Source organism: Equus asinus, chromosome 2, assembly GCF_041296235.1.
Source record: "Equus asinus isolate D_3611 breed Donkey chromosome 2, EquAss-T2T_v2, whole genome shotgun sequence".
Classification (NCBI taxonomy): Eukaryota; Metazoa; Chordata; class Mammalia; order Perissodactyla; family Equidae; genus Equus; species Equus asinus.
Window position 1 is genome coordinate 62280511 of NC_091791.1, and position 23942 is coordinate 62304452.

The 23942-nt window shown below is 38.9% G+C and overlaps 1 long non-coding RNA gene across 5 annotated transcripts; it reads left to right on the forward strand.

Moving 5' to 3' along the window:
* Nucleotides 1–4371: 4371 nt before the first annotated feature.
* Nucleotides 4372–23413, forward strand: LOC139041130 (uncharacterized). Of its 5 annotated transcripts, none has more exons than XR_011495813.1 (5): nucleotides 4372–4499; nucleotides 4598–4719; nucleotides 13720–13778; nucleotides 14515–15546; nucleotides 21565–23413. It is a non-coding gene; the product is annotated as an uncharacterized lncRNA (long non-coding RNA). The 5 variants fall into 5 exon arrangements; XR_011495812.1 differs by having other exon boundaries at nucleotides 21569–23413; XR_011495814.1 differs by having other exon boundaries at nucleotides 21574–23413.
* Nucleotides 23414–23942: the final 529 nt, after the last annotated feature.

Below are 23942 nucleotides of genomic sequence, written 5' to 3' on the forward strand. Positions count from 1 at the left end.
GCCCTGGTACAACCACTTTGGAAAACAGTTTGGCAATATCTACCAAAGATGACCATATGCATACCCCACGATAAACAATTACATTTCTGGAAATACATATGTTCCCAAAAATACATGTACAAGAATGTTCATAGCAGCACTATTTGTATTAGATAAAAACTAGAAACAATTCAAATGTCCACCAACAATAAATGGTGGATTTATTGGATAAATGGATAAATAAATGGTGAATTCACATAATGGAGTACTATACAACAATGAGAATAATCTCTAACTACATACAACAATAAAAATGAACATCACATATATAACATTAAGTGGAAGAAGCCAGGCATAAAAGAGTACATGCTTATAATTAATTCCATTTATGTCAAGTTCAGAAACAGGAAAAATTAATCTATGCCTTTGATCTATGAATAGGGATTATCCCTGAGTGATTAGTGACTAGAAGGGGTAAAAGGGATTTTCTGGGATGCTAGTGATGTTCTGTTTCTTCATTTAGGTTTTGGCTACATAAGACTGTTTGTCTTTTGAAAATTTATAGAGCTGTATATATGTTTATGATTTCTGTATATATGTTATACTTCTACAAAAAAGGAAAAATTATTAATCCTTGATTTAGGAAACTAATGATAACCACTCTTATTATATGACAAGTTGAGGGGATCAAATGCAATAATATTTATTACAGTGCTTGGGAAGAAAAAACCTGAGGAATATGTAGATATAGGAATAAGGAGAGAGAATAGAATATCTAACCTGGGTTGGATTTTTTTTTAATTGTTATAAAATATACACAACAGAAAATTTACCACTTTATGATATACATATATATATTTTTTAGAGAGAAGGTGTGTGGTTCTGTGTGTGACAGGGGATGTGCTGGTTAGTGGGAAGTGGGAAGGAAAGACAGGTTTCCTGAGTCCCTGATTATCTTCTGTCAGGGCCTGTCTTGTTGTGACAAGCGTTTGCTGTGCTTGCTCAGCTCAGATCTCATGATCAAATGGGGAAATGTCACTGCCCCCTGAAATCAGCCCCCTCATTACATAGGGGTGATCCTCTAGCCCCTTGAAGCCAGGTTGGACCAGGTGACGAGTGACCATGAATTCCAGAAGTGCCATTGAATCTAGGTCCCACTCTGCTCCCCCTACTCCCATGGCACACACATTCAACCTTGCCTGTGACTATCTTCGACCTTAAAGCTTCTCTCTTCGTCAGTAGCCATGAGAAAGACCAGGACTACAAATTCAGCAAGGGCTTTAAATGGCAGTCCCATAACAGCAGTAATAGCATTAATTTTGTTCTCCAGAGTGATGACATATCCTAGGCTCCCTGGGGCAGTTGGTTCTTTATTTGGCTCCAAAGCCAACACCAGCACCATCTGGAGAGGGAAGGAACACAGTTCTTAAATACCTACACTGCAGCAGAGGCCAAGGATCACAGAAGAATCTATCCCTGACAATACCACTGAGGAGAATTAATTGAGTGCCTACTGTGTGCTTGGCATGACACTCCCAGCAAGACACCTGAGCCTCTCAGAGCCCAGCAGAGGGCTCAGAGGGCTTGGGACTCAGCCAAGTGTAGGTTCCCTGGGCTAGAACTTTTTAAAGGGAAGAGAAATCAGGATAAATGATATTGGGTGACTCCTCCCTTTTCTTGGAAGCCCAACCAACCCCAGATTTTATTCTACTAAAATCAGGTTGAAATAAACGCCACACATGTGTATGTAAAGAAAGGTCTGGAAGGACAATGTGATATCTTTGAGTGGTGGATTGAGGCTGATATTTCTCTTTTCCTTGTACTTTTTAAAGCAGCATATGTAATACTTAAGCGCACAGCCTTTGGAGACAAGCGCTTGGGTTCAAATCTCAGCTTTGCTGGGTACTAACTATGTAACTTTGGGCGAGTTACTTCACCTGTATGAACTTTAATTTTATCTGTAAATAGGGATGATAATAAACCATCTTTGTAGGGATATTGTGAAGTTTGAATAAAATGATGCACATTAAGTGCTTTAATACAGTGTCTTATGCAAAGAAAACCTTCTATAAATGGAAGCTGCTATTGTTACATTTCTATATTTGATTTTTTCAAAAAGCACATATTTTTAAAATAAAAACAATAAAGCTTTTCTTTTCTTTCTTTCTTTTTTGTTTTTTACGAAGAAAAAGGACAGCCCTGAATGGGAAGAGAGTTTGTAAGAGGAGCGTTAGGAAGGTGTGGCAAAAGGAGGGGTTGGCTCAGCCATGGAAGGGAGGTGGTGGTGGAGTGGACTGAGACCTTTTTTTGGTCTCCAGCTGAGTAACCATCTCTTTCTACTCTGGGATACTGCCTCCCACACCCTCAGCTCAGACACAAGAGCAATTGCCCCACTTACCTCTTCCCTGGCAACATCTCTGATTCTCAGAGAATTCTGGGGCACACTAGCCACTGGAGGGCTTCTTGCCATGATCTGGGTACAAAGTGACCTGACTAGCCCAGCACAAGGCTCATATCATTTCCTCTCCTGTTCTGACATGCTGTGTCTGTGAGCACTGCTCTAAAAGTCTCTAAAGGTTGGCCCCTGGAAGACCCTCCTCTTTAGTGTGTGGTTGCTAGAGATGCATTTTACTTTTAATAAGATGTTCACTGCCATGACATCATCAAGATAACTCTAGAAAAGGGACGCAGTCATTAGGGGTGGCAGTTTGCCTCCCCTTTGCTGGGGTTGTTCCTTTTCCTTTAAATGGATGCTGGCTCTAGCTCTTCACGCCTGGCCTGGTGCTCAGCGCATACCATGAGTTTTGCCTTTTGTCACACTGAGAATGCCTCCTGAAACCACAGCTGGGGCACACATTCTCCCATATTTGGGAGTAAGACGGAGACTCAGCTGCATGTGGGTTTCTGTTTAAAATTCCAAAGCCAGCGGGGCGTATATTATCCATTTCCTCAAATCCAACATGCTGTAAAGCATGAGTCAGAGTTGGATAAGCTTCTTCCCAGGGGAAGTTGTGTCAGTTGGTTAGTGAATGTAATTAAACAAGGATAATGTTCACTGGCATTAGATACAGATTAATGCCAAGGAAAACAAAATCTCCATCTTGAGTTTAATATTCCTGCCAAGATACGACAACTTCCCCAAGTCTCCCTGATTGGAGAAGGCAATCTAACCTTATTGCAATTTGAGGGGCATAAGAAGACCCTTGATCAACACTCACCTATCATGTAAATGAATAAAGCAGCTATTAGGACCTTTGAGGGGGAACATGTAGATTCTGATTATTTTTGAAGTATTTGTGTGAATGGGGTTACATACTAGTAAATATCAATGAGGGTTATTTTATCTAATTTAATCCCTCATCACCCATGACCAGGTGGTTGAGATGAGAGCAGATTCTGAGGGAATGGAAAAAGAGAGAGATAAGATTTGACAAGCATTGGGGAAGATGTCAGGCTTACTGTGCTTTGCACACCAACTGATCTTTTGGGAGGTTGCTCCAAAAAGCCAGGAAGCAACACTAAGGCCCCGGGCTCCAGAAAGGGTGAGGGGGTGAGGCTACCAGGAGGGAAGTTAGGAAATGAGAGGTGGGTCTAGAGGGTATGGGAAACCCATGGTTTCCATTGCACACTTTAGCCTAGACAAGCCCTTTCCAATCATGGAAATTATACAATAGAAAGTCAATTCTGGAAAGGTCCTTGGAGGTCTTTTAGTCTAATCCTTCTTCAGAGAAGAGCAAACTGAGGTCCATTCAGAAAGTTAAGTAATTTGCCCAAGTTCATCTAGCTATTTAGTGGCAGAATTGAGGCTTATCTTAAGTCTCCTCTTTTCACCTTTCTATCAAGCTGCTCCTGGGCAGTTTCCAGGAATGACAAAAGCTTACACTCAGGCTGACCCCACTGGCCTATCCTGCAAATATCTACTTGGTCCTGCCTTTTAAAATATAACTTCTGCTCAGGGTGTTAGAAGCAATGCTAAACCATATCTGAGAAAGTACATTCTCCTGCCACTCAGGTCCCTCTCGGCTTCGACAGCATAAACAACTCCAAAATGTATATTTTCTAAACTCTAATAAAAAGTGTGCTAAATTTCATATAACTGAAATTGAAAGATTATTGTTAACTAGAACAACTTCTGGTGTTAAAGAAAAAGAGATTTGTGAATTTTCTTTTAACTGTCTGATGAAGCGTGCCTGCCCCCCCGACACTTGAGCAAAGTATTTAGAAATATACTTAATCTTTTTTGGCATTTCTCTGTGTTTTAGTATTTTCAAGTGCCCCTTCTGATGTAGGTCAAAGCATTTTGTTTTTCTTAAATGTGAGATTGTATTCTTTCTGCCCAAATAGGATGGAGAAGACTTTTCCAAATAAGGAAGTTTTGCTGGAGTGTGTGTGGCCCAGGCAGCGCGGCAGTTGCTGGAGTCCTAACTTAGTCCAGAGCGCTAGCTGCGCTAAGCTGAGGCATTTGGGGACTCGTTAGCACTCCTGCACTGCTGAACCATTGGTGGTCGGAGGTGCTGCCAGTAAGTAGTTGTAGCAACCAGGGACATGAAAAAAATTTGTAGAGAAGGCAAAGCTTGGCTTTGGCACACCCTTACTCTCCACATTCCCTCCTTCCCAGAGCCCGAGGCCCAGTAGTGTCTGCTCTCTGCTCAGAATAGAAGGAGGATGCGCTGACTCTGTGGAATCAGATAAATTTGAGTTAAAATCTCAGCTCTCCACATAGAATCTGTGTGACCTTTGGTAAGTCACTTAACTTTTTGAGCCTTTTTCCTTTCTTTTAAAGTAAAAATAACAGTGTGTATCACACTTTTGGAGTTGTGGAGTTGTTATAAGGAAGAAATGATCTAATAAATGTAATGTATGTAGTATGTTCTAAATCACCCTTCTTAGGCTCTAAAATTATTCCTTTTCCACTTTTTTTGTACCTCCTCTACTATCAGAACACCTTGGTTTGAGCAGACTATACTCAACCAGTAGTTAGGTGGAAAGTGTTATTATTAAAGTAATTTGTGCTAAGGTGTGAGTGACTACAATAAAAATGTATTAACCCATATGAGCTTCTGACTTCTGTAACCAGGGGTATTGTTGTAAGTGAGATGAAGAATTACCTTATCAAAATGGGGACATGTTTTCTTTTGCTGTGCCCCTTAATTTATACCACTATGCCTTGCTCCACCTGCCCCTAACGCCTACTCAGTCTCTTAGGGTGAGAAGAGGCAAGTGCTCCATAAAAGTCCATAGAATCCTAGAAACTTGATAAGTAGGATTCTTTTTCTTCTTTCTAAACAGAAGAATGTTAATCATTTTATTTTGAAAACTGTTGAAAAGTACATACTCTTTTAGATTGCTAAAGTTCAGATCATAATATAATAAGAATCTTTGACAGAAGTTTTTTACCTGAACAGCAAAGGTCTGTTCCCAAGGCCATACCCTGATACAATTAACCCCAGACAAAGTAGATCTTAAGACAGTCTTTATGTAAAATGGTGTAGTCACTTTGGAAAACAATCTGGCAGTTTCTCAAAAAGTTAAACATAGAGTTACCATATGATCCAGGAATTCCACTCCTAGGTGGAATACCCAAGAGAAATGAAAATATGTTCAAACGAAAAGTTGCACTTGAATGTTCATAGTAGCATTATTCACAATAGCTAAGAAGTAGAAACAACCCAAATGTCATCACCTGATGAATGGATAAACAAAAAGTGGTACATCCATACAATGGAATATTATTCAGCCATAAAAGGGAATAAAGGATTGATACATGACACAATATGGATGAAACTTGAAAATATGCTAAATGAAGGGAGTCTGACACAAAAGGTCACATATTATATGATGCCATTTATATGAAATTTCCAGAATAGGCAAATTTATAGAGACAGAAAATAGATTAGTGGCCGCCTAGGGCTGGGGAATAAAGAGGAATGTTGTTAATAGGCATGGGGTTTCTATTTGGGGTGATGAAAATGATCTAAAATTGTGGTGATGGTTGTGCAACTCTGTGAATACACTAAAAACCATTGAATTGTATACTTTAAGTGGGTGAATTGCATAGTATATAAACTATATCTCAATAGATATGTTATCCACACACACAAAAGATAGCCCTGAGCACAGTACTTGTTACCTTGTATCTACTTACAGCTTGGTTGGTTAAAAGGCTACAGGTCTCCTGAGGTCTGCAAAATGGCCCTGGTATCCCATTTGGAGATCCTAGTGAGTGGCCACTTACTGAGTCCAAGTATGGGTGAGAGGAACCAGGGTGAGGACCTCATAAGCTCCTCATTCTGTACTCCTGTTCTTCTGACCAGAAACATGAATAAAGCAGTAGAAACAGGCCATAAAATGACTTCTAAAGCACATGTTAACAGTTAATTCTAGTATTGCTGCTGCTTTCTCTTAAAAATCTAATTTCTCTTTCAGCCTTATAGATAGAACACCTTATTAGAGGGGTATTATTATTTAAGATTGGAGTCACTAGAGAAATCATATAATTACTAATTCCGCAAGCCATGAATTAAAATGGAATGCTCAAACCAGTTATAGGGGACAAGACAGGACCTTTGGCAAGATGCAAGATTATTAGCAAGAGTTCTTTTGCACTAAAACTAAAGCCTCAGGGGTCAAAAAGAAATTTAGTTAGAATTGCTTTGTTTCAAAGATCCAAATGATCAATGGAATGAGAAAAGTAACTCTTTGTACTAGGAAATTTGATATTGTTAGCATTTATTTTAGATCAATTTTAAAAAATGGCACCACAGCTTTATGAATTTTTTTACCCAGGAAATTCTACCTCCTTGATGTATAAAATGGAAAAGAATAACTGACGCACAACTCAGACCGTAAGTCCGCAGCCTCCATTTCCTCAGTTAATCCAAAACACAGACACCAAGAAAGCAGGGTCAAATCTCTATTTTTCAGCTTAAAGCATGATTTGATAAGGTAAAAACGTATTTAAATTAGTAAACATGCAATATTAAGCTTGACTTCACACACTTAAAAGTTGTTTTTAAAATTTCAAAAGCAATGTGTGTTCATTATAAAAATGTAAAAATGCAACAGTATATAAATTGTTAATAATAATTGCTAACAATTAATACATTTTTACAATGTCCCCAGCACTAGGTTTAGGGGTATCTGATTTAATCCTCACAACAATGCTATGAGGTAGTTATTATTATATTTTCCTCCATTTTTCAGACAAGGAAAAAACTGAAGCTCAGAGAGGCTAAGTAACTTGTCTAAAGTCACACATCTTGTAAGTGGTAGAGTCAGGATTTTAAACCATATAGTTACACTTCGAGTCTAAGCTGTTAATTTCCTTTATACTAAGATCCCATCAACTTCTCTAATCCTCTTCCCCCAAATTAACTACTATTTACAGTTTACTATATAGTAGAAAGGTGAAGTTTAATAACTAGAAAATAACCATTAGCTTTCTCATAAAAGTATCAATAGATCCAGGTATATTATGAAATACACAAAATTAATCAAATATAAAAATGTAATTAAATATAATTAATTAGTTGTATAAAATTAATCAAATATATGAAATTAATATATTATAAAATATTCATGGACCCAGATATCAACCCAAGAGAAAGGAAAACACATATCCAGGACCACCCCTGGTGGCCTGGTGGTTAAGTTTGGCACACTTTGCTTTGGCGGCCTGGGTTTGGCCCCTCAGCATGGACCTACACCACTCTTCTGTCAGTGGCCATACTGTCGTGGTGGCTCACATACAAAAAAGAGGAAGATTGGTAGCATATCTTAGCTCAGGGTGAATCTTCCACAGCAAAAAAAAAGAAAACACACGTCCACACAAAAATGTATACATGAATGTTCATGGCAGCATTATTCATAATAGCCAAAAAGTAGAAAAAATGCAAATGAACTGCCAACTGATAAAATGTGGTATACCCACACAATGGGATATTTGTCAGCAACAAAAAGGAATGAAGTACTGATACATACTACGACATGGATGAACCTTGAAAACATCATGCTAATTGAAAGAAGTCAGTCACAAAGGACCGCAAATTGTGTGATTCCATTTATACAAATTGTCCGGGATAGGTAAATCTATAGAGACAGGAAGCAGACTGGTGGTGCCTAGGACTGGGAGTGGTGGTGGGTTGGGGGGTGACTAAAAATGGGAAGCAGATTTCTTTTTGGGGTGATGAAAATATTCTAAAATTGATTGTGGTGGTGGTTGCACAACTCTGTAAACTTACTAGAAACCATTGAACTGGATACTTTAAATGTATAAATTTTATAGTATTTAAATTCTATCTCAGTAAAGCTGCTAAAACTTCAATTCATGACAGTGAAAGGACATTATGATGAAAATTCATTTGGTTATTTCAACTTGTCCTTGATATCTAAAGAATTAATAAAAATACAATCAGGAAGACGTTCATAAATCAAGATAGTTTGCTGCTCAGATACAACAAAGTTATAATGAGAAAATAAACTAGGTTTTTAAAAACCACAACAAGCACAAATTACATACCTATCAGATAGAGGGAAAAAGAGAGAACTTATACAAGAATGTATGGTATGTCTCTTTAAAAAGAAAAGCTTTAACTTATTTGCTTTGGTTCATTTTTGGCTTTTAAAGATTACTTTTTTTTTTTTGAGGAAGATTATCCCTGAGCTAACTACTGCCAATTCTCCTCTTTTTGCTGAGGAAGGCTGGCCCTGAGCTAACATTGTGGCCATCTTCCTCTACTTTCTATGTGGGACGCCTACCACAGCATGGTGTGCCAAGTGGTGCCATGTCCTCACCCGGGATCTGAACCAGCCAACCCTGGGCTGCTGAAGCGGAATGTGTGCATTTAACTGCTGTGCCACTGGGCCGGCCCCTGAAGGTTACTTTTTAAATATGATTTTAAAATATAGCATATTTCTGGCAAGGAGACAGGAAAATTAGCTGTGGTGGCATGGTAGCTAATCTTCAAAGATAGCCCCAATATACCTCCTGTTATCCATGCTTTTGTACAATCTCCTCCCACAGAGAACCTAGATTGGCCCTATGACTCATCTTTTAATAAAATTACCAATAAATTTAATTAGATTTAAAATATCATACAAAATTTTGAAACTGGATGATGGGTACATGAAAGCTCATATACTTTTTGTATGTTTGAACATTTCTCTACTTTTTGTTTCATTTTAACCCATGGAATACAATGAAAGTGATACTGGACCAGTTCTAGACTTAAGCTTAAGAAGTCTTGGCAATTTTTTGCTTTTGCACTTTTGAAGAGTCCTGAACTGCCATATAAGAAGTCTGGCTACTCTGCTGGAGAGATCACCTGGAGAAGTGACTTAGGCCATGCAGAAATGGAGAGACCCTGAGATTACATGGAGGAAGAGGCCCCGTCACCCTAGCAGCTTGTCTGAGCCCCGCCTTCCAACCGTCCTCACTAAGGCACCAGGCATGTGAACGTGCCATCTTGGATGTTCCAGCCTAGTGGAACCCCCAAATGACTGAAGCCCCATCTGACATCACATTGGAGCAGAACTGCCCAGCTGAGGCCAATCAATCCACAGTATCATGACAGATAACACAATGAAGTCACTGAATTTTGGAGTGGTTTATTACGCAGCCATAAATAACTGAAAGGAATATTTTTGTTTTGTTTTCCCTAAATCTCCTAATCCCACAGGTGTTTGTGGGCTTTGCTGTTCTTAGAGCTCTTCAGGGAAGAAACTGACACAGTTTTTCATTTTTAAAACTTTTTATTTGGAATTAATTTTAAATTTACAAAAACAGTTACAAAATAGTACACAGATCTTCCATATATCCTTCACCTCGATCCTCCACTTATTATTTCTGAATCATTTGAGAATAAGTTGTAGACATGATGCCTCATTACTCTTTAATATTTCGGTTTGTATTTCTTGAGTGCAAGGATAAAATACAGTAATCAAAACCAGGAAATTAACATTGATCCAACAATATCATCTAATCTAGGGACCTAATTCAGATCTCACCTATTGTCTCAATAATGTCCCTTACAAGTCCAAGATTCAATCTAGGATCAAGTGTTGCATTCATTTGTCCTGTCTCTTTAGTATTCTTCAACCTGGAACCATTTCTGTTATCTTTCATGACCTTGATAGTTTTGAAAAGCCCAAGCCAATTGCCTTGAGAATGTTCCTTAGTTATGGAGGTTTGTCTGATGATTATAACTATGCATTTTGGCAGGAATATCACATAAGTGGTGCTATACTAGTCTCCAGGCATCATATGAGGAGGCACGTGATATCAATTTGTTCCATTAATGGTGTTGCTAACTTTTATGACCAAGTTAAGATGGTATCTGCCAGGTTCTCCATTGTAAAGTAATTAATAATTATTTTGTGGCAAGAATTTTTGAGATCATGTGAATATCTTGTTTCTCGCCAATTTTAGCATCCATTAATGATCTAACTTGAATAAATTATTATTCTGATAATTACCAAATGGAGATTTTCTAATCCTATCATTCCATCTAGATTTATTAGATAGGATAGAATTTTCCTTTCTCCCTAATTAATTAATTAATTAATACCAGTATGGACTCAGGATTTCTTTCTTTTTTTTTTGAGGAAGATTAGCTCTGAACTAACATCTGCCACCAATCCTCCTCTTTTTGCTGAGGCAGACTGGCCCTGAGCTAACATCCGGGCCCATCTTCGTCTATTTTATATGTGGGACGCCTACCACAGCATGGCTTGCCAAGCAGTGCCATGTCCCCACCTGGGATCTGAACCGGTAAACCCTGGGCTGCCAAAGCGGAACGTGTGCTCTTAACCACTGCACCACTGGGCTGGCCTGGGATTTCTCTTTTACTCATAAGGTTACAATCTGTTATTATTATTATTTATTTTGATACTCAAATTGTCCCAGACTTGGCCAGTGGGTGCCCCTTCAAGCTGGTTACTGTGTCTTATAGATATGTTCCCATCATTCTTTGAGCACTTCTTTGCTTTCCACTTTCTGGTGTCATAAAATGTTACAAACACATCTTGTATTTTCCCTGCTCCGGTCGTGGAGCAACCATTTCGTCAAGGGGTCCTGGTTCTTTTTAGTGGATAATGGTATCTAGAAACCAAGATCTAAATGTGCTCATTGTTATTGGAATGCCGTTGCTTCTAGACCCTCTCAGTGAACAGAAGTAGAACATACACACAGAGCTGTATTTATCTGTCTATCTATCTAATCAGACTGTGATACTGACATTTCCAATTCCTATGCAACACTCCAGAGTATATTCTAGACTTCCCAGTTTCCACGGTTGTAACTCCTTTTTGTGACAGTGAGAAATCTGTATTTACTTGCTTAACCCCAGGCATGCCAACCTCCACCCCTTACTGGATACCACTGGAAACCTTGGCCCCAGTAAAGTGGAAGAGGAAGAGAAAAGCTTTTTTTTTTTCTTTTTTCAATATGTCAGAAATTTAAGCAATACATAACAAACACTTACGTATATTCACCTATTTTGACCAAGCAGTTCACAGACATTTTCTTAAGTAAGAAAAGGACAAGCAAGTTTGCTTAAAGCTTCATATACTATCGTTAATAAAGATTTTAGCAAATTAGATTTTCAGTGGCATCTCTGAAAGCAGCGGAAAGATGTGAGATTGTGAGCTAGGAGGAGCTGGGTTTAATTTCTGTCTCTAAGACTTAGTGGAACAACCTTGGGTAAATTTCCTAATTTCTCTGAAATGTAGTTTCCTCTTCTGTAAAATGAAAATGAATCAAAGACAGGTATTTTTAGGATTAAATGAGAATGTAGGTACAATGGATTGTCTCTATAGAGACTGGATCCTGAGATTTTTGAAGCAGAATAAAAACTTAAAAGTTACAAGCAGCAATGGATATTAGCTCAGGGCTAATCTTCCCCAGCAAAAAAAAAAAAAGGTACAAGCAGATCCTTCCTGTCAAAAAGTGAAGATTTGGATACACATTGAGAGTCAACTGCCCTGTGTTCTGGAAAAGCCTCCGTTTTGTTTTTAAATCATGCAAATGTGTACAAAGTATCCATCCATTGGTCTTGAGAGAAAAATTGAATACAGTAAACAAACTCAAATATAGTGGTTTTTGATCAAGAAATTATGTATTTGATAGTGTAAATTGGGTGTATCTTTTAGCAACCCTGAAGGTGAACTTGTTCTTTCCTCTATGAATTTAGGCTGCCCTATACCTGTAAACTATTGCTCATTTTTGGAGAGTTGTGTAACTTTTTTCCAGTTTTTTTTAATGAAGGAACCCTGAAGACTGTAGAAGGGACCACAGGGGTGAACTTCACCTCATGTTGGAAGAGAGGCTATACAGTGACAGCTCTTGGCTATTGCTGCCCTTCACATGGTAGTTTTTAAGACTGAATAATCCAGAATGTATTGATGTTGGATATGTTTGTCTGGGGTCCTCTGAGAAGCAGAATCAAGCTTAACTGTGTAAGAAATTTATTAGGGAAAATGCCTGTGAGAGAAAACAGGGAGGGAACCAAGAAAGCTGGAACAGTCATTGTCCACGCTGTGGATGAAAAGGTAAAGAGAGTCACCACAAAGGGAGGAGAATACAGCAGGTGCCCATGAGTACCAGAGGCCCTAGAAGAAGATACAGAGATAGAAGATGCCTGCCATTGTACCTGACCACACCCTAATCCCTTTTGTTCTGTCTCTTATGAGGCTGGACTGCACGTCTTATCCTTGGATTCTGTGAAATATTCTTTTATCTATGCAGCACATAGCTTTTTTGTTTAAGTGCATTTGATTCCTAAGTAAGACTGTCACATGTGGGAGAGGGTAGCTAAGGAGAGAGCAACACACCCTTCCCAGATAACAGCCTGCGGATAACCTCAGAGGGAACCAGGTGGGGAACAGAGGTGTCCCCTGCAGTGGTGATCTCATCAGGGTCCCTGAAAGAGACCACAAGGTGAGATGGCCAGAGCAGCAGAATCTTACAGACCTATTCCTGATCCTTCAATAGACAGCCCCTCCCACCCAGTCACATTGAAGCAGTAACTTCTGGCAATCAAAGGAATGAGTATTGAGTTTTTGTTTTAGTATTAATGAACATGGCTGAAATTCGTAGTCCTAGGCCAGAGAATGCAAACATTTTGGTTACTAGGTAAAATGATTGCTTTACAACAGGCCTACAGTTAATGAAATTATTTCTCACCCACTTTCCAAGATTCTCTGTATTTTATAAGATACCATGCTCCAGAGTCACTTTGTCTGTGAATCCACTCTAATTTCTGGAGCAATCACTCCTGAGCGCATAAAGAGTGATGCAAGTCCCTCTTGCTTAGGAGAATAAATAACGTTTTAGGAATTTTGCTGTTACGTGGCTTACATTCTTTCATTGACTTCCATTAAAATTTACCAGATCAGGGGGTTCTAAAACTGATTATAAGTATCTTTAGATCATGTGGTAAGATAACAATAAAACTTCTTTCTAAAAAGCAAAGTTTGTATAAGTCACACATTGGAAAGAAAACAAGAGCTCTCTTAGAAAATATAATTATCCATAGTACTCCAAACTATAATGTTGTGCTGTTCTCAAAATAATTCCCCAAGTAAATATACTAAACATGTACCTGATGCTGGAGGGTGTGTGTTGAGGGTGGTAAGAGAAGGGAAGCAATATTCCTCTGTTTTGGGTGACTTTAAAACCTTTGTCTTCTTCCTAAGCTGGTACAAACCATTTAGTATGCTCTTTCTTCCCTTTCCTCTGTATAGGGACGTAGACAAGACCGGGGAAAAGCAATGTGCAGTAACCAGAGCTCTTCTGACTGCAGGTGGGAGGATCCTGCCTAAACTTAGCAAAAGCCAAAGGGAATTTATTTGTTCCTATATTTGGGTGGTTCAGGGCAGGGTCTGGCTTTAAGCATAACTGGATTCAGGGTCTCAAACAATGGGCCAAGTCTTTTCTTCTTTCCCTATCTTCATGCCCTGCTTTTCTCAGTGGTTTGTCTTCACTTTTTCCTACTCCAGATAGGCCTCTGGGGAAATTGGCTCCAACAACTCCAATTTCACATCTTTCAAGTTTAGTAACTCCAATAGAGAATTACTGTCTCTCATTACCCACCTATCAATTTCAGGGAAGGATTTTGATTGGCTCTGCTAGGGTTATGCGTCCATTCTTAAATGATTGATTACTACCAAAGAGGTGGGATACTATGACTGGCCAATTCTAGGTCATATTCACTCCACTTTGGTAATGGTGGGAGGAAGTGGTTAGAGAAAAGAGATAACTGTAATTAAGAGCCCCACCAATTGTATGAAGTAGGAGAGGAATTCTCCAAAGCAAATGGGTTATGTATGTTAACAGAAAAAGGATAAAAGAAACATGAGTGATAATGTTATAGCTCCCAGAAGATAAGAGGCAGAGCTCAATCTAGATTTTTCTATCTTTAGCCTTATCTATGTCTCAGTTTCTTGGGCTAATAACTACAATATGCTGAAGCTGATGAAATATTTTTCTTTAGCCCCAAACCACATGATAACATCCTATTTTGGTTTTTCTTCCTACAGCATTTGAACTTACTGCTCTCTTGCCGGACTCCTCTGCTCAGTAATATCCATACAAATTGTTAAGTTATCTTTCGACTGGCATCTAAAGTTAAGATCCAAAGTCTGTGACAAATGAATTGAGTTTTAATTTTAAAACCCTAATCAAGTTTCTTTGACTTTCCTAAGTAGCAGATGATTCTAACCAAAGGCTACATAGAAAAGAAGAGGAAACAAAGGCAACAATTTGGGATTCTCTTGCTGACTTTATCCTTCTTGACCTGGAGAAAAGAAAAGAGATAGAAAGGAAGAAGAAAGATGGACGATTCATTTGCTCTCTCTCCTTTGGCTCACTTAGCATTGATGAAGGAAAGGAGTGTTCCGTGGGTGGTCCAAGAATTCTGAACAGCCCTGGGCCGTAGGGCAGACAAAGGATAGTAGTGTTTCTCCTTCTGAAACTCTCAGGCAGAAGTGTCTGGTGAAGCTTCTCCATTTTGATTTGGCTTGTTTGGATCTGATGTGGACTCGATAGAGTAGCTATGAAGAACAGAATCTTGGACTACTGTAGGTTCCAGATTCACCTACGGTTGTGGGGGCATCTTAACCTCTCCAATCTGTCTGTGGGACCCTGTCTTTGTGCTTTGGGTCCCTAACTTAAGAGATGGTCCTTACATAATATCACAGATAATTTTGAGTTTCATCTCAACTTCAAGCTTTACACTTTTAATTAATACCCTATAACAACAATTATTTGTTTAGCTGAACCACCATTTCTCTTTCCTACCTCCCATTACAGAGGCTGTAAAAGCAAGCTACTTGTTCAGTTCAGCTAAAAGACTTAAGGAGAAGTCTCCTGAGAGGCTCTAGGAGAGTTTTTCCCTCACTGATACATGAAAGGGAAAATATTAAGACAAGGCCTCTTTGAGGCAACAGACATTAGGATGAAAAGTCTAAATATCAAGTATGGCAGAGCGAAGATTGAAAAGAGCTGCAATCCTTGAAGACTGACCACCTGAATTAAAGTTACCTACTGCCAATCTCCAACCTTTTTGTTATGTGAGGAAAATAAATCCCTATTTGTTTATACTTACCCACATATTTACCATTTACAGTATTCTTCATTCCTTTGTGTAGATATCATTTTCCTTCTGTCCAAAAGACTTCCTTTAATGTTTTTTGTATGCACGTCTACTAGTGACAAAGTTTTTCGGCTTTCTATGTCTGAAAAAGTCTTCATTTTCCTTTCGTTTTTGAAAGGTGTTTTCACTGGGCATAGAATTCTAGGTTGACAGTATTTTTTCTTTTGGTACTTTAAAGATATCGCTCTACCAATTTGTGACTTTCATTGTGTCCAATGAGGAGTCTGATGTTATTCTTATCTTTGTTCCTCCATATGTAAAGCTTTATTTTTCTTTGGCAGCTCTTAAGGTTTTCTTCTTGTTACTGGTTTTAAGGAATTTGATTATCATGTGCTTTGGTATAGTTTTCATTATGTTACTTGTACTTGGGGTTTGTTGAGCTTCTTGGATCTGTGCCTTTATGGTTTTCACCAACTTTAGAGAAATCTTGGCTTTTATTTCTGCAGTTTTTTCTGCCCCCTACCCCTCCATTCTCTCTTTCCTTCAGGGCTTCTAAATACACAGGTATTAGGCGGCTGGAAGTGGTCCCAAACCTATTTCTTTACATATTCATTTCCTCCCCAAAGCCCCAGTACGTAGTTGTATATTCTAGTTGTAAGTCCTTCTAGTTCTTCTGTGTGAGCCACTGCCATGGCATGGCTACTGACGGACGATTGGTGTGGTTCTGGACCTGTGGAGCTGAACCCAGGACACTGAAGTGGAGCATGCTGAACCTTAACCACTAGGCCCTCAGAGCTGCCTCTGTTTATTTTGTTTTTAAGCTTATTTCTCTCTGTGTGTAATTTTCGATAGTTTTCAGGTTCACTTCAAGTTCTTCAGTGTCTAATCTGCTGTTAATCCCATCCAGTGTATTTTTCATCTCAGACATTATGCTTTTCATTTCTAGATATTCTATTTGGGTCTTCTTTTCAATCTTCTGTGTTTCTATGTAACATGATTATGTTTTTCTCTACTTTCTTAAGCTTGTGGAATATAGTTATAATAATCACTTTAATAATCATATTTACTAATTCTATCATCTATATAATTTCTTGTTGGCTTTCAATGAATTGATTATTTTCCTCATTATGGGCTATATTTTCCCTGCTTCTTTGCATGCCTGGCAATTTTTGAATTAAATGACAGACATTGTAAATTTTATCTTGTTCGCTGCTGGATATTCTTGTTTAAAATTTTTTTTTCTGGGGGCTGGCCCAGTGGCACAGCAGTTAAGTTCGCACATTCCACTTCTTGGTGGCCCAGGGCTCACGGGTTCGGATCCCGGGTGTGAACATGGCATCGCTTGGCAAAAGCCATGCTGTGGTAGGTGTCCCACATATAAAGTAGAGGAAGATGGGCATGGATGTTAGCTCAGGGCCCGTCTTCCTCAGCAAAAGGAGGAGAATTGGCAGCAGATGTTAGCTCAGGGCTAATCTTCCTCAAAAAAAAAATTTTTTTTTCTTGAGCTTTGTTCTAGAATGCAGTTAAGTTTCTTTGAAAAAATTTGATCCTTTCAGGTCTTTCTTTAATTAAATTTGTTAATAACTTAAGGTTGAGTAACCTTTAGTCTAGGGTTAATTTTGGTTTTTTTTAATATATTTTTTAAGATTTTATTTTATTTTTTTTCCTTTTTCTCCCCAAAGCCCCCTGGTACACAGTTGTATATTCTTCATTGTGGGTCCTTCTAGTTGTGGCACGTGGGACGCTGCCTCAGTGTGGTTTGATGAGCAGTGCCATGTCCGTGCCCAGGATTCGAACCAACAAAACAGTGGGCCGCCTGCAGCAGAGCACGCAAATTTAACCACTCGGCCACGGGGCCAGTCCCATATCTAGGGTTAATTTTGGATCACTACTGAGGCAATACCTTTTTGAGTATGCCGCTTCATGTCCATGTATTACAAGATTTTTCCATTCTGGCTGTTAAGAATATGAACTATTCCCAATCCTGTGTGAGCTCTGTGAATTATTCCACCTGTTCCTTTCAGATGGGTCTTTCCCCAGCCTTGGGTAGTTTTCTTACATGTGTATTCTGAAGAGTAGACAGTTGGAGACTCAAAGGTAATCCTCTGCAGATCTCCAGAGCTCTCTTTCTGTGCAGCTGTCTCCTTTCTGGTACTGTTTCCTGTGAATTACAGTCTCCAGAAAAACCTCCTCAAATCGGGTAGACAGTGGACTCTTTGGATTCCTCCTCCCTGGCAGTGACCCAGGGCAATAGTAAAGCTCTCATCACTTGTTTCCATTCTCTCAGGGATCTCTGTCATGCACTGTCTATTGTCCAATGTTTGAAAATGATTGTTTCATATATTTTGTCTGTTTTTTTGTTTGTTTGTCTAGTTTTTAGGTAAGAGGGTAAATCTGGTCCCTGTTACTCTGTCTTGGTCAAAATTGGAAGTTAACTTCCTATTTGTTTATGGCAGTCTTAGGATTTCTGCTATTTGGGGCTAAAAGCATTCTTAATGGATACATGCCTCTCTGCAATCATTTAGGTGGCTAATTTACATTCTGACTAAAACATAATCTTTACTGTTTATAAAACAAAGAGTAAAATCATTTTAAGTGGTGATATACTAATTATCTCTTGGATGGCTCTCTCCCCTAAATGGGGACAAAAGCTATTGTCAGGCTATGATTCACAACCTGGGGGGAGGGGGGAAGAGAGAGAGAGGGATAGAGATAAGAGACAGAGAAAGAGAGAGAATTTTCTAATAACATGAGAATTCCCAAGAATTTCTGGCCAATCGTGGGTCACATGCTTATCTCTGAGTGGGAAAAGGAGTGTGATCAGCCTCATCTGAACCATCTTGAATAGGTTCTTTTTAGCAAAGTAGGGTTTTATCCCCAAATAAAAATGGATTGATGCTGGTAAATCAAAATAAGAGATGATTGCTACAATATGGTATCATGGGGCAAGGAACTCATCACCATGGACCAGTGCTTCTCAAAGTGTAGTCTAGGGACCCCTTTGAATCTCTGAGACAACTTCAGGGGGCCCACATTATTTTTCATAAAATATGTTATTTATGTTAACACATGATAGGTTTATTATTGTTAATTTAAAATGAAAAAATATGTAAAAGTTTTACCAATTTCTTTAAAGCAGTAAATATTGATAAATACAATCACATAAACAAAAGATCTTTGGGGTCCTCAATAATTTTTAGGCGGGTATAGAAGTTTTGAGACCAAAAAGTTTGAGAACTGCTGGCATATGCAAACATTAGCTATTCAACAATTTTGCTATGTAGTAGCTTTAGTTGCTAGGGTTAATCTGGGATCTGCAAAAACATTGCTGAAAAATGTTCTCTGTACATAAAATCTAGAAGGACTGAAAGTTCCATTTGATGGATTAAGAAAACCCATGGGAATGAGGCAGATATGGAGAACTCATCTTTTGCACAGCTAAGAAAACAAAGTGTTCTCTTATTATTCTTTTACCATTATAAGTACTTAAAATGTACAAATTAAAGGTTGTTTGGAAATGTTTAAAAGATATAATTGAATTTGCAGTCATTTTCAAAAGAACAGTAGGACAAGCTAATAAGTAAAATATCACAGTAGGCAGTAGCGTGAGAAAGTTAGAAGCAGCAAGAAATATTACATTAAAAAAATGACTTCCAAGAAAAATGAGTGTATGTGTCCAATCAAAAGATATATATGAGTGTTCACAGAAGTTTTATTCATATAGCCAGAATTTGGAAAAAAATCAAATGTCCACTAACAGTAGAAAGGATAAATTTTGGTATAATCATGAAATGAAACACTATACAACAATAACAAAGAAAGATTACTGCTAGATGTAAGCATATGGATGAATCTCACAGATCTAATAATCAGTAGAAGAAGGTAGGCACAAAAGAGTACATGCTGTAGGATTCCGTTTATATAAATTACAAGAACAGGCAAAACTAATCGATGATGATGATCAGATTAGTAGATACGTTAGGGAGAGGGGTGTATTAGCTATCTATTCCTGTGTAACAAATTACCTGAAATCTTAATGGCATAAAACAACAAAAAACTTTTATTATCTCACATAGATTTCTCTGCATCAGGGATTTTGGAATAGCTCATCTGGGTGGTTCTGGTTTGAGATCTTTCATGAGGTTGCAGTCAAGATGTCAACCAGGCTACAGTCACCGGAATGTTATGCTTTAATAACATTTTTCAAAAAAACATGCAATGGTCTTCTTGCCCATGTTGCAGGTCTGGAAACTCTGTCTGGTTATTCGTCTCTTCTGTGCACCTGGCACAGTCTGGCACGCAGTAGGTGCCCTATATCAATTTAGTCTCTTCTGGTTGCAAAGTGAAGGAAAACCCAAATCAAACAGGCTTAAACCACATGAGGGATTCATTTGCTCAGTGTACTGGTTAATTTTGTGTCAACCAGCCTGGGCCGTGGGGTGCCCGGATAATCTGTCAAACATTCTGGGTGTTTCTGTGAGGGTGTTTTTGGATGAGATCTTTGAAATTGACAGACTGAGTACAGCAGATTGCCCTCGCTAAGGTGAGTGGGACTCAACCAATCAAGTGAAGGCCTGAAGAGAACAAAAAGTGTGACCCTCCCCCAAGTAAGAGAGAACTCTTTCCCGCCTGATTGCCTTCCAACTGGGACATTGGCTTGTTCCCTGCTTTTGGACTAGAGCTGAAACATGGGCTTTTCCTTTGAGCCTGCCAGCCTTTGACAGGAGTTACACCATTGGCTCTCTTGGTTCTCAGGCCTTCAGACTTGGACTAGAACTAAACCATCTCTTTCCTAGGTCTCCAGATTGCCAATTCACTGTGCAGATCTTGGGACTTGCCTTTCTCCATAAAGGGAGTCACTTTTTCTCATCCTGGACGGAATTGGATCAATTGCTCATTCTTGAACTAATCACTATGAGCAGGTGGATAGACTGTATTGATTGGCTCATGCCTCTGAAGGACCACCCTTGGAGCTGTGTTCTTATTCATCAGAAAGGAGCAAGTACCTACAACAGGAAAATAAAAGGTTTCCTAGATCTCATAGCTTAGTTTAATTGGCAGAATTTATCTCTTGTCTATTCTAGCTGCAAGACAACTTGGGTGATTTAGTATATTTAGCTGGGTTCTGATAGGAGGAAGGGAAAATAAATTTTGGGTGGCTAACTAGCAGTGTCTTTTATACTAACAACAAAGAGTGGGATTACCATACTTAGTTCAGACAAAGCATGGTTCATCTCTTAGGTTTTGGTGGGGGGGCTACCTACTCTGAGCATGTTTGCCTCCTCTGGCAGATTATATTTTCCAAATGTTTTCCTTCAATGTGACATGGATACTTCTCCATCAAGGAGTGGGGTCTAGGTTCTTTTCCTGGAATCTGGGTGGGCTATGTATGACTCAGATGGGAAGTGATATTTGTGACTTGCAAGACTAAGTTAGAAAAGGTGGTATAGCTTCTGCCTAGCTCTTGATCTCTTGGGAGACGTGCCTTTGGAGTTACGAGCCCTGTGGAAGAGATCTGGCTACCCTAAAGCTGGCACACTTGAGAGATCACTGGAGGGACCACATAGAAATAGAAAGAGATGCTTGAAGTGCTCCATCATTTAGGCCCCTGGTTCTTTGAGTCTTCCCAGTCCAGATATCAGACATGTGATTGAAGAAGCTTTAGAGATGACTCCAGCTGTAGCTACCATCTGACTGCAACCTCATGAGAGACTCTGAGCTAGAACGTCCCAGCCAAGCCACTTCCAAATTCCTAAGCCACAGAAAATATGAGGGAGAATAAAGGATTGTCATTCTGGAGTAATTTATATGCAACAAGATAACTAATATATCTTTCTGAAATGTTAGATTCTATAAGCTAAGGATGAAGGAGATAATGCCTATTAGGTAGGCAACCAATAGTGTTTGCCCCTCTCATAAGTAATAAATGTATTAAAACAACAATTCAATGCCTATAAAAATAAAAACTGGTCTATTTTTCTTTCTTTTTTTTGAGGAAGATTAGCCCTGAGATAACTGCTGCCAATCCTCCTCTTTTTGCTGAGGAAGACTGGCCCTGAGCTAACATCCATGCCCATCTTCCTCTATACATGGGACACCTACCACAGCATGACTTTTGCCAAGTGGTGCCGTGTCTGCACCTGGGATCTGAACCAGCGAGACCTGGGCCGCCGCCAAGCGGAACGTGCGAACTTAACCACTGGGCCCTCCGGCCGGCCCAAAACTCGTCTATTTTTCAAAACATTATTTACAATAATGAAAAATTGGAGACAACCTAAACGTCCAGTAATAGGGAGATGTTTATGATTCTTGCACACTTCAAATGTAGTATGGCTATAAACTGACTATAAAAATCAAGTTTTGAAGAATATTCAATGTCATGGGCATATGTCCTTGATATAATAATGTTAAGGTGAAAATAGCAGGAATGAAAATTGAACACTATGCTTTAAAAGGATAAATTTTATGGTATGTAAATTATCTCAGTAAAAACTTTGTATGAGAAAAGCAATGAACACATAAAAATGTATATGAACAGAAGAAAGGCTGAAAGGAAATATTAAAATGTTATTAGTAGTTATTTCTGGGAGCTGGAATTTAACATAATTTTTAATAGCCTTCTATGTAGCTTTCTCACACAATCTAGAAGGCTAAAGTACAATTTAAAAAAAGTATAAAGCTGAAAATGATTTAAATCCACATTGATGTTTTTTTCTTTTTGCTGAGGAAGATGGTCCCTGAGCCAACATCTGTGCCAATCTTCCCCCACTCTGCATGTGGGATGTTGCCGCAGCATGGCTGATGAGTGGTGTAGGTCCATGGCTGGGATCTGAACCTGTGAACCTTGGCTGTCAAAGCAGAGCGTGCCAAACTCAACCACTCTGCCATGGGGCTGGCCCCTCTATTTTTAATTTTTTGAGGAACTTTCCTAATGGCTGTGCCAATTTATGTTCTCAACAGTGTAGAAGGATTCACTTTTCTCTATATCCTTGCCAACACCTGTTAATTTGTGACTTTTTGAGAATAGCTATCCTAACAGATGTGAGGTGATATCTCAATATGGTTTTGATTTGCATTTTCTTGATGGTTAGTGATGTTGAGCACCTTTTCATACACCTGTTGGACATTTGTTTGTCTTCTTTGGAACATGCAATCCCACTTTTGGGTTTATGTCCAAAGGAAATGAAATCTAGATCTTGAAGAGATATCTGCACTCCCCTGTTCCTTGCAGCAGCATTCACAGCAGCCAAGATATGGAAACAACCTAAGTTTCCATCAAAGGATAAGGAAAATGTAGTCTGTGTATACAGTGGAATGTTATTCAACTTTAAAAAAGAAGGAAATTCTGCCATTTGCGACAACATGGATGAACCTGGAAGACATTATGCTAAATGAACTAAGGCGGACACAGAAAGATAAATACTGCATGATCTCATTTATATGTGGAATCTAAAAAAGTTGAACTCATAAAAGCAGAGAGTAGAAGCATGATTGCTAGGGGATGAGGGTGGGAAGAAATGAGGAGACTGTGGTCAAAGGGTACAAACTTCCAGTTATAAGATGAATAAGTTCTGGAGACATAATGTACAGCATGGTGACTATAGTTAACAATAATGTATCATATGCTTGAAATTTTCAAACAGAGTAGATGTTAAGTATTCTTACCATACACAAAAAGATGGTAAGTATATGAGATGATGGGTGTGTTAATTAGCTTGATTGTGGTAATCATTTCATAATGTATATGTATATCAAAACATCACGCTGTACATATATATACATAAATTATATACATATGTATAATTTTTATTTGTTAACTATACCTCAATAAAGCTGGAGTAAAAAAGAAAAAAGAAGAGCCACATTGTTTTCAAAGTGATGGGGGAAGTGGTTGTGGTTTTGGGTGGGGGTGGAGGGTGTGGTGTGATGTACATGCAGCGTTCGGGGAAGAGAAGGAAGAACTTCTGATTGAGCCACTGTGTGGTTCTGATGTGAGGCAGTGTGGAGAAAGGGCTGGTGAAGTGGTCTCGATAGAGAGAGTGGGTATATCTGCGGTGAGTAGGGGGAATGCAGTGCGTGTGTGTATGTTGTACGTTCACCCATGTGGGCATGAAGTGCACTAGAGTGTATTGAGAAGGCGTAAGTAAATCCTTAGATATATAATGAATATATAGCAGTCCAAAAACTAATCAGGAGGAGAGCACAGAATCATGGAGTGAAACTGAGCATCCCAACGAAATATAGAAGGCTCAGGTTTTATATCCAGCTCTATCCTTGACTAAAATTTCCACAAACTGTACTCATACCGACACAGTTGCTGCTATGTCTCAATTTCCCAGTCTGTGTAACAAAAGAGAGCTGTACTTCTTGTTT